Consider the following 15,949-nt stretch of genomic DNA (forward strand, 5'->3'; position numbering starts at 1 on the left):
TGAAATAAGATACTAGTTTTGGTTAGTTAAAGTAACAAGAAGATAACTCAGGGATAGAGTTAAAATTTTGATAAACTGTTGATAGCAAGAAAAATTAATCAAATTGTTTTTCAAGCATGTGTTACTCTTGCATTACATGAAAAGTAGTCGACTTTAGATAAGTTAACATTTTCTAATAGAAAAAGGAGGTAATAAATATGACTTGTAACGAAGAGTGTGATTAATGTATGGATGATGACAGAACAGTTAATAAGATAAAATCTATTTTGTTGAACAAACTTTTGATGAAAGAAAAATAAGATTTGCCAAAAAATCTTGATATTAAGTTCAAAGTTTTATTAAAATATAACCATTAGCATTATTAAGTTTTCTTAATGCTTACAAAAATCTTTGTTGCATTTAAGGAAGGAGATAAGATTATAGAGCGCTAATGGATAAACGAAATCAAAAGATATTTTTTTTAAACTTGAGTCTGGCTTACGGTTATCTATAGTAGTGTAATAGATAAGGCCAAGAAAATTTTTAAGTTACATAAATTATATAGTTAAATAATATTAAGTTATCACAGTAAAGTATGTCTGGATCAATAAAAGAATAAACATAAGAAAATGGGCTGTTTGAAAACAAATTTTTAAAGATCTTTACTGTTAATAATTTTGAAATGGACATGACAACACACTTACGTCAAATCAATTTAAGGTGTAATAAATATAGTAAATCTAATTCTGTAACAATATTAGACTTTAATTATGCTGCGTTTTCAGTCAAATAGTAAGTCTGAAAGAGTTTCATGTCATTGTCATATTGCAGGCAATTTGACAACAGGCAAGGAATAACTTTGAAAAATTAATGAAGCATCATAAATGATGAAAGAAAAATAATAATGCCGAAAAACTAAAACCCTTAGGTGTCCTAGATATATCAGTTATTAATCTAGAAACGCAATTTGAAAATCTAACTAAGCTAATGATTGTCAGCAATTCTAAGTTACCCTATTTTATGAATTTATATACTATTTGAAATACTGTTTAAGGGAGGTATTAAGCAAATCAATAAACACAGTGTAAGAACCTATAGTAATGTCTGATATGGACCTAGATTTGACTTAACGCGTGACAGAGCGTTTGTAATTAAAGAATGTGATGTGAATAGTTTCTATTGTTGAGGAAAAATTATTTTTACCACATTGAGCCGAACAAAAACTTTCATCCCTTGTCAAGATGAAAAATTAATGGAAAATCAGTATGATAGAAATTAGTATTGTGCTATAATCTCGTTGTATTATGTCATTCGTAAAATGTTGAGTGCTGGACGTCATAAAACTAAAAAAAACATAAAGTTTTGAAAAAAATTACTTACCAGACATTACAATAAGTAATTACTTAACACGTAATTTATCAATAATACACATAAGCTTGTTCTTATAAGTACCCCTAAAAAATAAATAAAAGAATCTATATTAATCTATGTCCTACTGTATCAGATATGTGAAGTACGGTGTTACTAACTTAGATGTAAGGATTGAATAATGAATGAAAAAACTGTGTAATGGATGGACGTTTAATACAGATACTATAATGTTAGTACATTGTTACGATTTTGAAGTTAGTAACACCTGTAACCTTATCATCACGTACGTACACCTGTAACGTATCATCTGTAACCTTTTTTCCTCAGTTTTCCTCGTTTTTCACTAAGTATGCGAGTCTGTCGTGTGGATCACTTGCACAGTTATTCTAAGACAACTTTATCCTATTGGGTATTCTTTATATTCCGTAGATATCATACCAAGCATACCGTTGTCGTTATAAGATTTAATGGAGGAATCAGTTTAACATACTATCCATCCCAGGCTAACAAACGTTTTGAAATAAACCGTAAGTTTACTGATGAGCTAGCTAGGTTTTTACTTACCTTAAAAAGATATTCTCTAAGAATCCAGGCATAATGTACAAAAATTGAGGGTTCCCGTATCTTTAGTCTTATAGCTGATGACTCTCTACTTACACAACCTTTAAATAATCTTTAATGTAGCATACAATGTAAGCTCTCATTATAATTCGAAATAAAAATAGAATAAATATGCATGCTGCATTAGGGATCTTTTATTTGCTATTTTAATAATAAATAATATATTACGATTTTACAATATTTTTTTCTTAATATTCAGTAATTTTTCATAATCTTTTAATTGTGATATCTCCGTATGTTGTAAGGAATATTAAACTTTTTGGAAAACTCTTGTGCAAAAGAAGATTTTATAAATGACAATTCTGAAGCATAAGCAACGAAAACAAAAAAGTATACACTGGTTGAAATAATATGTATGCGTAACAAATCACAAAAACAGACTACTTTTTGATAATCTTCAAATATCCAATACTATGTGACAACAATAACCAAAATAAACTGAAAAAAAGTAAAATACCTCTTCATTTGTACAATTATTAATTATGTATCTCATTTGTATGAAATTACTTACAATAGAAAAATTATCTACAAATAAGAACATTATTTAGGCTCACAACATCTAAATTTGCACTTAAAAAGCTGCATGCGCTTGTAACACTGCTTCTTGACCTGAAACAAAAAGAGGCACCGACGCAGCATTGCCAAATCTCGATCACGTTCATCACATTTGTCCCTCTTACCTCTTGAGTTTCTGCTCCTGAAAAATGGAGATTGGCGCAAGACTTCTCCCGTTCTCAGGAGAGAACTTGTAATTAACGCACAATCAAATACCGTTTACTGTTTTTTTTTATGTAAAACACTTAACACAAATACACAGTATGTCTCTTCACAATACACGACACGATGCTACCTCATCCTCTGGACTGCGCTGCAACGACTCTGCCTCATAACACGCAAGCCGTGAGCATACGTCGACCACGTCCAGCTCGTCCTGGACCAGGAGGGGCTCATGCTCGTCCTAGATCCATACTACTATGAACGCACGCACACTCCGTCCCCAATCTCACACACAACCATACTCTTTCTCTCTCTCTCTCTGCTCGACAATGCCACTCTCTCTTTCTCTCACACTGTCTACACTACACTCTCTCTCTCTCTCTCTAGCCTCACCTCCTGGTCAAACGTCCACGAGTCCAACCCAGCGTGATGTCGTCCGCTGTCCTCGAGTGGGTCATTCGTCCTATGGCTTCACCCTTTCTCTTCACTCTCTCTCCTTCTTCCGCTGGCGCTGCTGTACCTCTGCATCTCAGCTGGTTATCCGTTGGCATCCTCTTCTCGTCTTCTCAGCGTATATACAGATCCCGAAGACAATCAAATTCGGAGAAGCTTCGACCTTCTACTTTTTTGTATACACGTTGCATCAGCGAGAGCATTTTGAAACCTGGAGGCAATTTTGCTTCGTTACATGATATGAAAGGAGTGATGAAACTGCTGGTATATTTACAACAATTTATATCATGTACTAGCCATTTAAGCCAACAATAGGTAAAACTACATGTACATGTAGTTTAATATGTTAAAATAAAAAAAGTAGGAAACTTTTTACATAATTATAGATATAAAATTGTAGGAAAATTTTGAGTAAGAATAAGAAACTTTTGATAAACTGTTAGGATTTAACATTCCTCAAATGGCATTATTGTTTGTTAGCTTTAAAGTAGTTCACTTAAAAAATTGATTTTCATCTAGACTTGATTTTTTTTAGTACGTAATTATTAGGAATTCAACGGATATTGTAATACTTTTTTTTAGGTAGCAAGCGGTACGTATTTTCAAGATATTCAAGTTCAAAGTTGACACTTTTTACACACGAGTATATGGGAAACACACGTAAGAACTGATATTTCATCTAACTATATAAAAAGTATCTCTTCTAGAAATTGAAAAAACTAGTATGTAACAGTTTACAAAACAAGAATTAAGATGTGATTTTGTTAAATGCAGTAATCAGTACTAGATTTAGAGATATTTTAATCTAAATCACGTAGTTTTTTGCTTTGTTATATGAGCCACGTAAGAGAGAGGCTACAGTTGCTATAGAGCGTTATGCTGACAGATGCGTAGAACTCTTATTTTGTCATTCTGCGCAACATGTGAACAAAAAAAGAGCACAGAGGTTATCAACTAATTCTTGTACGGTTACAAGACAGCATGATCTTCATGCCATTTCGTTGAGTGGAGTATCACTGGGCTGAGTGAACTACCTTAAACTATTGCTTTCATTTACTGTTTCTTTTATTGTGTTACTGTGTCATCAACATAGCCTGACGTATTTTAAGTCTGTCTCAGTTGTGAAAATATTTTTATTTCTTTTCTAATTTCAGCAACACTAATATATATATATATATATATATATATATATATATAATTGTATTTCTGCTTTTGCTATGAAAGTTTTTTTAGTGATCACCAAAATAACAGAGATGAGTAAAGAGATTGCTTATGCGAATACTACGATGTGAATCGACTTTTTGGCACTAATCGAGGTGACCCACTGTGAGCAGTCGTCGAACCGGACGCATATTTTTTGGGAGTGTGAGACTCGTATCGAACAGCGTACGCCTACGAGAAAAGAAGTGGATTCATGTGAAAATGAGTATATAGGCCCAAATTTTGGAGACACGTAAAAGGGGTATACTGAACGTGTGCCTACGCAGAGAGGAGCGGTAATGTCGATTATAGCTATATTTCTGAGCGTACAGCCAAAGCAAATGATGACACGAGTTTCTCTCTTTTGACTGCAACCGAGTTTGTGTTACATATATTTAAGTGACTCTATCTCTCGCCCTTGCTTCAACGTTGTCTATCAATCTTATTTAATAAAATCGTGAAACTCAATAACCGTAATTGAATGCACAGACTTTTGATTTCAAAACGTATTTTTTTTTATTTTTCCCGTACGTCAATATCTATTTTGGAATTCAATATTATTTTGCAAAAATGTCCAGTTATTTTTTTTTAACAGTGGCAGTTCATCTATAACTACTAATTTATTACCATAATTATCATATTTCCTTATCACAATTTTTATGAGCTGTAGGACAAGCTCTGGAGGTTCTCAATGTATACATGCGACTTCAATATCTATCTCACCCAAATTTCCGATAGCTAAGATGGTTAAGGTTTATGCCACTGATCTCATTGTTTTGCTATCTAAAAATTGATATCAACTGTCGGCAGATTTTTTTTTTCATGCAATTTATTGTTCTGGGTTTATTTCTTTTATTATGTTTAATTAAAATTTATAAATATTGTCACAAACTCTTTCTTTTCTATACGTTGAAATAAGTATATTTTTAATACATTAAAAACCTCTAGAGCTTGTCATACAGCTCATAAAAATAATGATGAGAAAAAATAATAAATTAGTAGTTATAGATGAACTGCCATCCTTAAAAAAAAAAGCTCAACATTTTTGCAAAATAATACTGAATTTCAAAATAGATATTGACGTACGGGAAAAATAAAAAAAATACGGTTTGAAATCAAAAGTCTGTGCATATAATTATAATCATTTAGTTCCATGATCTTATTAAATAAGATTTATGGACATCGTTGAAGCAACAGCGACAGCAAGAGTCAGTTAAATATATATAGCAAAAACTCAGTTTCAGTCAAAAGAGAAAAACTCATGTTGTCGTTTGCTTTGGTTGTGCGCTCAGCAATAAAACTATAATCGGCATTTCCACTCCTCTACTCGTAGGCACACAATCGGTAAACCCCTTTGACGTGTCTCCTAAATGAGCGCCTATATGCTCATTTTCACGCGAATCCACTCCTTTTCTCGTAGGCGTACGCTGTTCGATACGAGTCTCACACTCTCCAAAAATCCAGTTCAACGACTGGCTGCTTTGGGTCACCTTAATTAGTGCCAAAAAGTCGTTTTGTATGGCAGTATTGGCGTTAGCAATCTCTTTACTTATCTCTGAAAATAGTGCTACAATCTTTTTTTGAAAACTTCCTTTTTGAATTGTCATAAGACATTGTCACAATTTTATAATTTAAGTGAAAAAATATACAAGTCAAATACATGCAAGATTTTCATGAGACTTTCATTAAAAAACTGTAGAAAATAAGATGTTTAAACAGTGCGATGAAGCAGCATTTGCAGCTCACTTACATTTTCGCTGTTTGTACGATTACACTCATAAACTACTGTGTTCTTAATAGTGTCCCGATATATTCGTAGTTAAAAATGATGCCCATTTTAATTTGGAAACTAATGCTGCTGTACAACAGCTTCGGTGGCTTAATAGTAAGCATGCTACCCTCCTAGCTAGAGATACTTGAGTAGTCGTGGGTTCAAATTCTGAGGAAAATTTTGAGATATTTTTCTTGGGCTTTTTTGATGGGATAAGTACCCAGGATACTGAAATACCACTCACACGGAGGTAGCTTTTGTACCATAGATGTATGAGTGGTTGTGTTGCTGAAGTTCAATACATCGCTAAACTCCTACAGTATAGGCAATGTATGCCACCTTACTCAAATTTTGTACGCTTACAGTACAGCGCAGCATTAAAAGGCGGAAGTGCAAGGGCCCAAGGTTGCCTGAGCTTAGACGTTGGGACTCTCCAAGTCCAAACGCTTCAACTCCGCAAACATAAATGTAAGTTATATCTATATAAATGATGTATACATCTATTCAACCACCTGATGTTTACACTTGATTTACAAAAAAAGTAGGTGTGTGTGAAACAATAACGACTGAGAGCTCAAGCGTCTGGGATCAGACGATCTCCTCCTTGCTGTACTGTACTGTATGCGTACAAGCTCTGGACAAAGTGAGTCTGATTTAATCGTACTATAACAGTACAGTAAGATTTTGAACTGTTACGGTACAAAATATCTTTGTGTGTATCCGGTTTTTGAAACTCATAGTCAATTATAATTTCTTTACCTCCAGGAGCTTCCTTTGCGAAGGAAAGTGCATAATATATCTTGCCAGCTCACATGGTAAAGTCTCTGTTGGTTATAAAAAGGTCAGTACAGCGAATAAGATGCACAAATTATTATGGTTTATTAGTAAATATCTTTCCATTAATCTTGATTATAGCTGGGGTATGCTTGAGACAATCGCTGTGCCCCGTAAATAGTACCCAGCAGGATGGATGACCCAGTCATCTGAGAGGAACTTTGCAAGGGGCTCGTACGAATGACTCGCACACCATGTGGGTAGAGAAAAAAAAAAGTTGAAAGCAAAAAAAGTCGCTTCTATGGCAAAAGCCAAAAAAAGAGTCTTAGAAAGCAAAATCCCAATACCAATACCAATGCTTCTGCTCAAACGGACATCCTTAACCACAATGTAATGAGTAATTGATTAAGAACATCTATTTTTATAAAATAATTTTTACTTGATGTTTAAAAAATTCATGATTTACATGAAAGATGTTAGAGATCTTAGATTTTCTACATTACTTAAAACTGCCTTTGATGAGCTTTTTATAATGACTTGGTATTTTAGATTGAAGCACATTCAATTTAAAGTCATTTAAGTATATTTTTGTATTTGTATTAAGAATATAAGCAAGATATCTTATTGAAAACCAGTTATGTTAAAAAATACAAGTGAGGTACATTACTTATGACAAACTAATACTCAATTTCACCAGCCGTCAAAGACTGAAATACAAGATAAAAAACTTTTCTACCATAACTCTACTGTGTAACATGATGCGTGCGGGGTGGGGGCGATCGAAACAAGACGTGTTCTTCTGTTCTGCCATCTGAAATTTCGACCGGGCTTGTCAGGCACAGGAACCCTCCACAGCACTCATCATCATACACCATACATCATACATCATACATCAGCTGACCTGCGATTCTTACCTCCAATGGTGTAGCAAACACTGTGTGCCTCATGATTTATTGGTTTATTCCTAAAGGACTCGGCTATTTCTAGCGTAAGGAACAAATAAATATTGAACAACATGCATAGGATTGAGGCCACAGGATTTTTAGGTCGAACATCACACATATAAACGAGTGTTAATATCTGTAAATTCTTATGCTTGGAATGAATACTAACAAATACGTATTGAAACAAAAGAGTACACATAATTGTTTCCATAAGTGTGTGTAAATACCAGAACTATCAAGAGCGAATAATTCCAAACCCAAGACCGCTGACTTTTTTACGATTCTATGTCCTACATGATGAGCAGACCTCGTGTACCAACGCAGAAACTCGACTAAAAGACGGATTTGCAGACTTACTTTTCCGATGATAATAAGAAGCATGTCGACAGGTTCAAAGAAGATCTCAGATCAATAAAGGATCTGGTGGGCATTCCCACCAGCCAATCTTCTCGGTTACGATGTGGAACGCAGGCCCTAAACTCTCTGGATACCCGTCTCAGCGTCACTCTCGACCGGGTTCTTACGCTTCTCCATAGTTCGCTAGCGCTTCTAACCTCTTGACATTACTATAATGACATTGCTCTAAAAATCTCTGCAACCTTCTCTCTCGGACTCCCAAGCTGATTTAACTCACCTTGCTCCATTTCTCTTCTCTTTTCTAGTCTCCTCTCCCCAGCCCCGCGAACTCATAGTGGCTGCACCGTGACAACTATAATTTCAAAGTTTTTACATGTCATGTTACATTCAACAATAACATTTATTAAAAAAATTTACGCTTAAATTAGGATGTTTTGTTTTCATTTTGTTTCCACATTTTTCGGCTGGTTAAAAATTGAATTATAAAATTCATTAAAGGAGATGAAAAGTTGTCTTTAACTTGATAGATTAATACATAAAATAAATTCTTTGGTTGTCAAAAAAATTTATTTTAATAATGTTTATAACATAATTAATATATTAATTCTATGGTATGGCTTAAAATTCTTTTTAGCTTGGCTTAATTTTTTTCTATAATAAATATATTTTGTCTGTTATAAGAAGTAAGTGTTACACTCGTTTTTAAAAAGTTTTTGACTAATTTAAGAATTTTAACTCATATCTTTTAATCTTATACATTAGCCAATTCTTTTATCTTCTCCTTTCTTTTACTACAATTATGAAGTTTAAATCCAAAACAACTATAGTCAAATAAACTTATATTGATACTGAGTTTTATAGATTTAAAATATGAGAAATGGTAAAAATAAAGCTTCTAGTTATTCCTGGTACAATGAAACTTCATTACGTTATTATTGTGAAATACTTCCATGGTCAAAAATATTAATAAAAGTTATTTATTTTCTAAACAACCGTTTATTCAAGAGATTCTGTAATGGTATATTTTGTATTTCTTAAGCTTTTTCAAGCATAGGAACTTAATGACAAAAAATTCAATTAAAATGTCTTAGAACTTTGTTCAATCAAATTCTTATTTCAAAAACGTACTTAAAAAATAAATATACATAAAACTTTACTCAAACAGAGACTTAAGAAAAAATCGTTTTTTATTAACGTTACATGCAAGTAATACTCAGTTACAAAACATCAATATTTTTTTTCAGACTTTTTGACCGATATTACTGCTATTAGTAATAAAAACTTACTTGAAGTTCTTGTTTTTATTGCCAAGTTGTGAAATTTAGGAAATAAAGTTTGCTAGTGAAAAAGTATAAGATATAAGAAAAATAATGCTACGCACAGTCACAAATCCAAGAAAAAACAATCAAACTTGCTTGGCAATGCAGTTAAAAAACTTTATTTATTTTAAAAGTTAAAAACGTCTCGATCACACAAAAGGTAACCTTTTTCAAGTCAAAGCATTTGTGATAAGCAATGTCACTAAAAATAAGTAAAGCATGATAACTGATTGAGTCAACATTTGTCAGAAATAGTTGTAAAAAACACATTTGTTGGTGATTTAATTTAACATTAGATGGGCCTAAAAAAAAATCAACGAGATTAATGGTTATTTACACTTAGTGGACGAAAAAAATTATGATGCCCAAATAAAGGGGCAGTGGTAATAATTTCAGTCATAGGCTAATAATATTTCTAGCAGATGTGACTGTCAAAGCTGTTCAAGATTATTCTCCCTGATTTGATGTTGTAGTAAGAAGTACTTTACCTGTTGAGCTATGGCCAGACATCTCCACGTATTACGCTCGCAACGTTGGCATTCAAACCGCCATTTTTTTGTGGCACTTGGTCATTATGGCGATCTAGTCTGGAAGTCAGCATCAGTCGCTTGCCCATTTCAAAATATCCTTAGCTACACTGAGTAATGAATGGCCAAAAAGGTTTGGCCGTCTAGGGTTGAGAATCTCTACCAAATTACTTTAAAATTTACTTGTAGGTGTGCGCTTGGCGTGCCAATGGGCATTAGATATTTTCAAGCCAGACTGGAGGTAAGTCCAGCTTAGTCGTAGCTAACACTTTTTTTGAAGTATCTTTATATTTCTAAGTATAATGATTTTATTTATTTAATGTTAAACAAACGCACAAGGTAGAGGTAGCAGCAATAGCCCAAAGTGTGGGGAAAAATTCTGTGTGCTTTTACATACCTTTACGACTGTGGTACATGACATGTTCGGAAATATTATTATCAGACTCACTGACTTTAACTGCAGATGGCTTTGACTTAACTTCAATGCCACCTAGCTTATTCTGATGAACTGAAATGCTAAGCAAGCTTTTTTTTAACTCTTAACGTATTTGTTGCTATAGTTATTCATTAAACAAAAAATCATACGAAAACAGTTTAGGAAGTGTTAAGAATCAGTATACAAAATTCAAACAAATCTGTTAAGTCATTTTTGTGGTTAGTGGTTACAACGTTTTTTGGAATATTGCCTTATACATTAGTGAGATAATTTCACAAACCTAGCCCCATTCTAAAATTATGAAAAGCAAGGGTTAAGTGGTTTTAAATGATCAAGCTTTGTACTTGATTTTGCAGTTGCATCATATGTAACTGACTTCTTTTAAAAATAGCTGCTACTACAGTACTTGCACATTGCAAGCAGTTTTTAAAAAATCTTGCAAAGCCTTTATCATAAAAAAAAGTTTTAACAAATACTTGCCAGAAAATGAACAATTAGCAAGTACAATACAATTATTAATCACTGTATGTGACCCATAACGAATGATCTAGAAACTTCGACATTAGTTTGTACCAAAACGTATGGTCCTAGAGATCAGAGATTAAACTAGATGCAAGTTTTGGTTTCAGGCGGGTTCCAACGAGAATTTGAATAATTGGTATTGGGAATTGAAGGGTTTTATATATTTTTTAACGATATTCGCTCAGTCTACATTAACAGGAACATGACAAGCATTTCAAATAAGGTTTAATGAAATTAAAAAGTACAGGACTAACTTTTAACATAACTAAATATGATACAACTGAATAAAAAAAAACCGGTTTCTACGATATAAAATTCATTGTAGTAAAGTCCATCAACTTAATTTAAAAAAATCAGCAGTTACCCGAATCCCAAGATAAAATAATGTAAAATAATTACAGATTTCTTAGGGATAGTAAATTTTTATTCGAAATTCATTCATAATCAAGCAATGATTGTCAGTTCACTGTATAAATTATTGAAATTGGGTGAACGTGCAGTTTGGTCTGAGGAATATGATTTTTAGCTAAACAGAAGAGCGTCACAGAAACAAAAGCAAATTTTAGGCTTGAAACTGATCACAAGCCACTGATCTATATTTTCGGTAGCAAAAAAAAGCTTACCCCAAACATTGGCAAGTAGATTACAACATTGGGCAGTGATTTTTGTCAGGCTAAAATTATGAAATAATATATATCAAAGTCAAAAGTAATGGCCATGCTAAGTGTCTGTCAAGGTTAATTGATGCTATTAAAAAATTATGAATGCTTAAAATGGTTTTAATAGTTTAGATTCCGTATCCAAAGCTTTAGATTTTTCCACAATCCAAGATCTCCTCAAAGCAATCAACCAAAGTCCTTTCTAAAAAATTGCATATTTACGTAAAAGAGGGTTGACTGTCTAAAATTTCAGACGATTTAATAGATCTATGCGTAGCAAAAAATATGTTTGGAAAATCTTTTTTTAAAGTTTAGCAAAAGTTGAAAAAAACTTTTTTCTAAGGTTTCCAATGACCCATTTCCACACTTCATCGAAACTTGGAAAACCGTTTGCGAAACTTAGTTGACAGTTTTTCTCAACGTCATTGAAATTAAACTTTTTTCTTGAAAAAGTTAAAAAGTTTAAATGAAGTTAAAACAAGCTTGTAGTAAGTGCCTTAAAAGTTTTTTTAACACTCCAAAATATGTGTAACAAACGTTGAAGCTCAACTTTTTGTAAGTTTTCCAAATTATTTGCCTAATTGCATAGAAATCGTCACAAAGTTTGTTATAACCAATGTTAATATAATATCAATACAATTTTAATACATATTTAAATGAGAAATGCAAATTTACCACAAATAGAAAAAAAATGTATAAAAGAAAAAAAAAATCTTATGCTAAAAAAAAAAAGTGCAATGTTAAAAAAAAAAAGAAAAAAAATTTGAAATAAAATTATGAATGTTTTAAGCAGTTAAGAATTAAAATGGTTCAGAAATAAAAAAAAAAATTGACACTAAAATCACAACTGTTTTAAACGTTTAAGAATTAAAATTACGTATTAAGCTCTCCATCACTGGCACCATTAGTTTCGTTGAAATCGTCGTCTACTTGGTCATTTTTCAAATCATCTGTGACATCTCTCTCCTTGTGTTCTGTACTATGTCTGTCTTTTTCTCCAGTATCATCATCAGACTCAAAAACAGTTTTTTCTCTCAAGACTTTTTCATCTTGAATCTTTTTGACTATGTTTTGGCTCGTTTTTTTATTTTAAAAAATTTTTTTATCGTCTCGTTTTTTTTGTCATGAGGTGAAAGAACGACCCCTTTAGTTGTCATGGAGAAATTATCAAGCTCTTTCTTCTTGGCTGTAAAATTTTACTCATAAATAAAAGCTTTTTTTTTATGGAAAGGAAAAGTCATAAATTTAACATACGTATTGCTGTTGTATTAAAAAGTCTTTCTAGTCAAGTTGTATTACACAGTAAGTTATTTACTTACTACTTATTTTCAGAACTTTACAGGAATACCGCGCATTACCCCATTTCGCTTTTTCTTGATAATAATTACTGGAGAGAATAGTACTTATTTCTCTCGTCTTCTCCCACGATACCAAAGCTTAGAAATTTTCTATTTTCTCAGCAAAATGTGATATACTTGACTAGCTCGTACAGAGCAGTTAAAAATTTTGTTCATAACCTCTGAAACGTAGCACTTAGAAAATATTAAAATTATTTGACCGATGATAAAATGAACAGTTAGAGAATATATATATATTTGGTAGCGTACTTTATTTCTAACTAAAGCGTGAAAGTGCTTGAAATTTTTCTGATCTCCTTCTGAAAACGAAATTCACTACTTACCATAAACCAAGCCACTCCTGCTCTGCTGAAAGAAAAGGCGTGTACAGTTGGAAATTTCTGCTCTATAGAGGTGAAAATTACTTGGACTAGTTTTGCGGACTTAGTTCGTCTTTCGGATGATATGCTTGCATGCTGCGTGTTTCTTCAATATGAAGGTTAATTATCGGCTGGACAGACTGAAGTGCGCCACGCCTACCGCGTATCTATGTAAGCCCGTAAGAGTAAAAGAGTTTCGCGGTATTCGTTGCGTGCACTCAAAACTTGTTTCTCTAAAAAGTTCACTCACTCTTGCAAGCTTAAATAGTGATACAGTACATATTACATATTGCATATAACCGTACCCTAATATTCCGCATTCTGTTTTGTGGTCAATGCAAACATTAAGTACGGGCGTGCAATGCTATGTAACCATAAAGTTGATCCATCTAGAACGTGAATTTTTTCTTTTAAGTTTTCCTGCTAAGCTGCAGCAAAATGGAGAAACGGAATCGTGTTTTTAAAGAATACTCGTGAAAAGGGAAGTACCGTAGATTTAAAAAGTACAGAGAAGAATCTGAGAGAAATTTAATTAAAAGCAGTATCCCTGACAGTACATCGAGTGGTAAGTTTTTTAATCAGTGTTGTTATCAGTAATAAAATAAAAAATTATACATTTATAATATGTGGAAATTAAAAAAAAAGCCACTTGATTATAATAAATAATTGTTAAAATAACTCAAATTCAAAACCCTTTTTTTTCTGCCTAATTTTACAGATAAATCTGATAAGAGTAATAGCAGTGAAAATAGCAGTGATGATTTTAATCATAGGAAAATAAAATCAAATTCATATTGTATGAGAGCCATCCCTATGCATTGTAATGAAAGTAATCATTTATTTTTATTTTTATAATTTAATTTTTGGGTGCAAAATTCTACTTATCGCCTTTGGTGAGAGAAACAGTACAAACCAAAACAAATGTACAAACTCACCCTTCGGGTGCTCAAGTGTGAACTTTGCGCTCTGGTGACGTAATTTAATGTTGTAAAATTTTAAAAAATTTCGAATGTTTAAAGTTAAAATTTTTTTAAATAGATTTAAACCAAGAGATAGTACCATTAAACGGAGAGAATATACTGCAAAGTTGGAACCAAAATTTAAAAATTGATCGAGGAAACAGTGGAAATGAAACAATAAATAAAAAAAGTATTAAATCCAATTCAGACAGTAGTACCCAAGAATCATATACAGATAATGAGAGCCACGAGTCAGACACACATAGTGAGAGTCAAGAATCTGAAACAGATAGTGACAGTGAATCAGATGCTGATGACGAAAACTTAAAAAATGAGCCATTGTACGTTGGAGCCCCGATAACATTATCAGAAAGCCTATAATCGATTTTTACATTGGCAATTAGTTTTGATATTACCAGATCTCATCTAGCCAGCATTTTATCTCTGATAGCAATGAACTGTAAACAGCCCAATAAGTGCATCAAAACAGCTTACAAGTTAAAAAAATTATTTTCTAGAATTGATTTTTTTTTGATACGACAAAATTATTGCAATAACTGTTTTTTTTTAATTAGAAGAAAATTTAGAAATTCGTCGTACTCGTTCTCAACAAGAAAAAAAAAGTTATTTTTTGGAAATTTCTATATTATACCAACTAGAATTGATGTATAAACGAAAAAACTTTAAAAAAAATTTAAATCACTAATTTACAAGGAAAAAAGAGAATGATACTGATTAAGAAGATGTTTATGACGGATCTATTTATAAATCACTTTCAGAAGACTTTACCAGAAACCAGAATAACGTCACGTTCACTTGGAATTCAGATGAAATACCTATCTTTAAATCATCTAAAGTAAGCGTTTGGCCATTTTATTTGATGATTAACGAACTTTCATATGAACAACGAATGAGAAAAGAAAACATGATGGTCGCACGTCTATGGATAGGTAAATCGAAGCCTTATCCAAATTTATTTAAGTCAGTCTTTTAGGACAATTTTTAAAAATTCAATAAAGGGGTGGATTTTCAAAAACCATTATCTGAACTACCTTTGCGAGTGAGAGGCATAATTTATATGCAGTACTTGCGATTAACCTACCAAAGCTCTATATTTAAATATGTCTCAATATAATTCTAAAAATGGATGTCAAAATTGTAAAATTGAAACGGAGAGATTCGAACACGTTCAAACATACCCCTATTAATAGAACTTAGATAATAAAAATTTCGGAGATATATTTAAGAAAGTGTATTTGAAGTTTTCTAACATATGTGATTGAATTTTAGAATCGTATTCTAATTAAATATTAATATAAACATTTAATTTGTTTAAAATGATAGTAACTCTTAGTATTGAAAAATCTTCTTAGTCCATTGAAAAAAATGTTAAGAAAAATATTGAAGTTCTTAATTAAAACAAATAATAATTCTCGACTCCTTCATAAATTTTACATCTCAGCAATAAAATTTCAAATAATTTCCGAATTTTCTTTTAAACTATAAACTTAATCCAAAACTAACAATATGTTTTTAATAAGTTTTTTAAAAGAAATCATTAATTTTTAGTAGTTTCATTAATTATTATTTTAAGAACGAAGGGTTAATCTGTAATCTTGTAAA

The 15,949-nt window shown here is 32.0% G+C and overlaps 1 protein-coding gene across 1 annotated transcript in view; it reads left to right on the forward strand.

Annotated features, from left to right (window-relative positions):
* Positions 1-15,949, forward strand: part of bw (brown) — a 904,351-nt gene that overhangs the window by 773,566 nt on the left and 114,836 nt on the right. The gene's annotated exons all lie outside the window — the stretch shown is intronic.

This window comes from Copidosoma floridanum, unplaced genomic scaffold, assembly GCF_036245765.1.
Source record: "Copidosoma floridanum isolate Cflo_tuat_1 unplaced genomic scaffold, Cflo_Japanese_pri ptg000008l, whole genome shotgun sequence".
Taxonomy (NCBI): Eukaryota; Metazoa; Arthropoda; class Insecta; order Hymenoptera; family Encyrtidae; genus Copidosoma; species Copidosoma floridanum.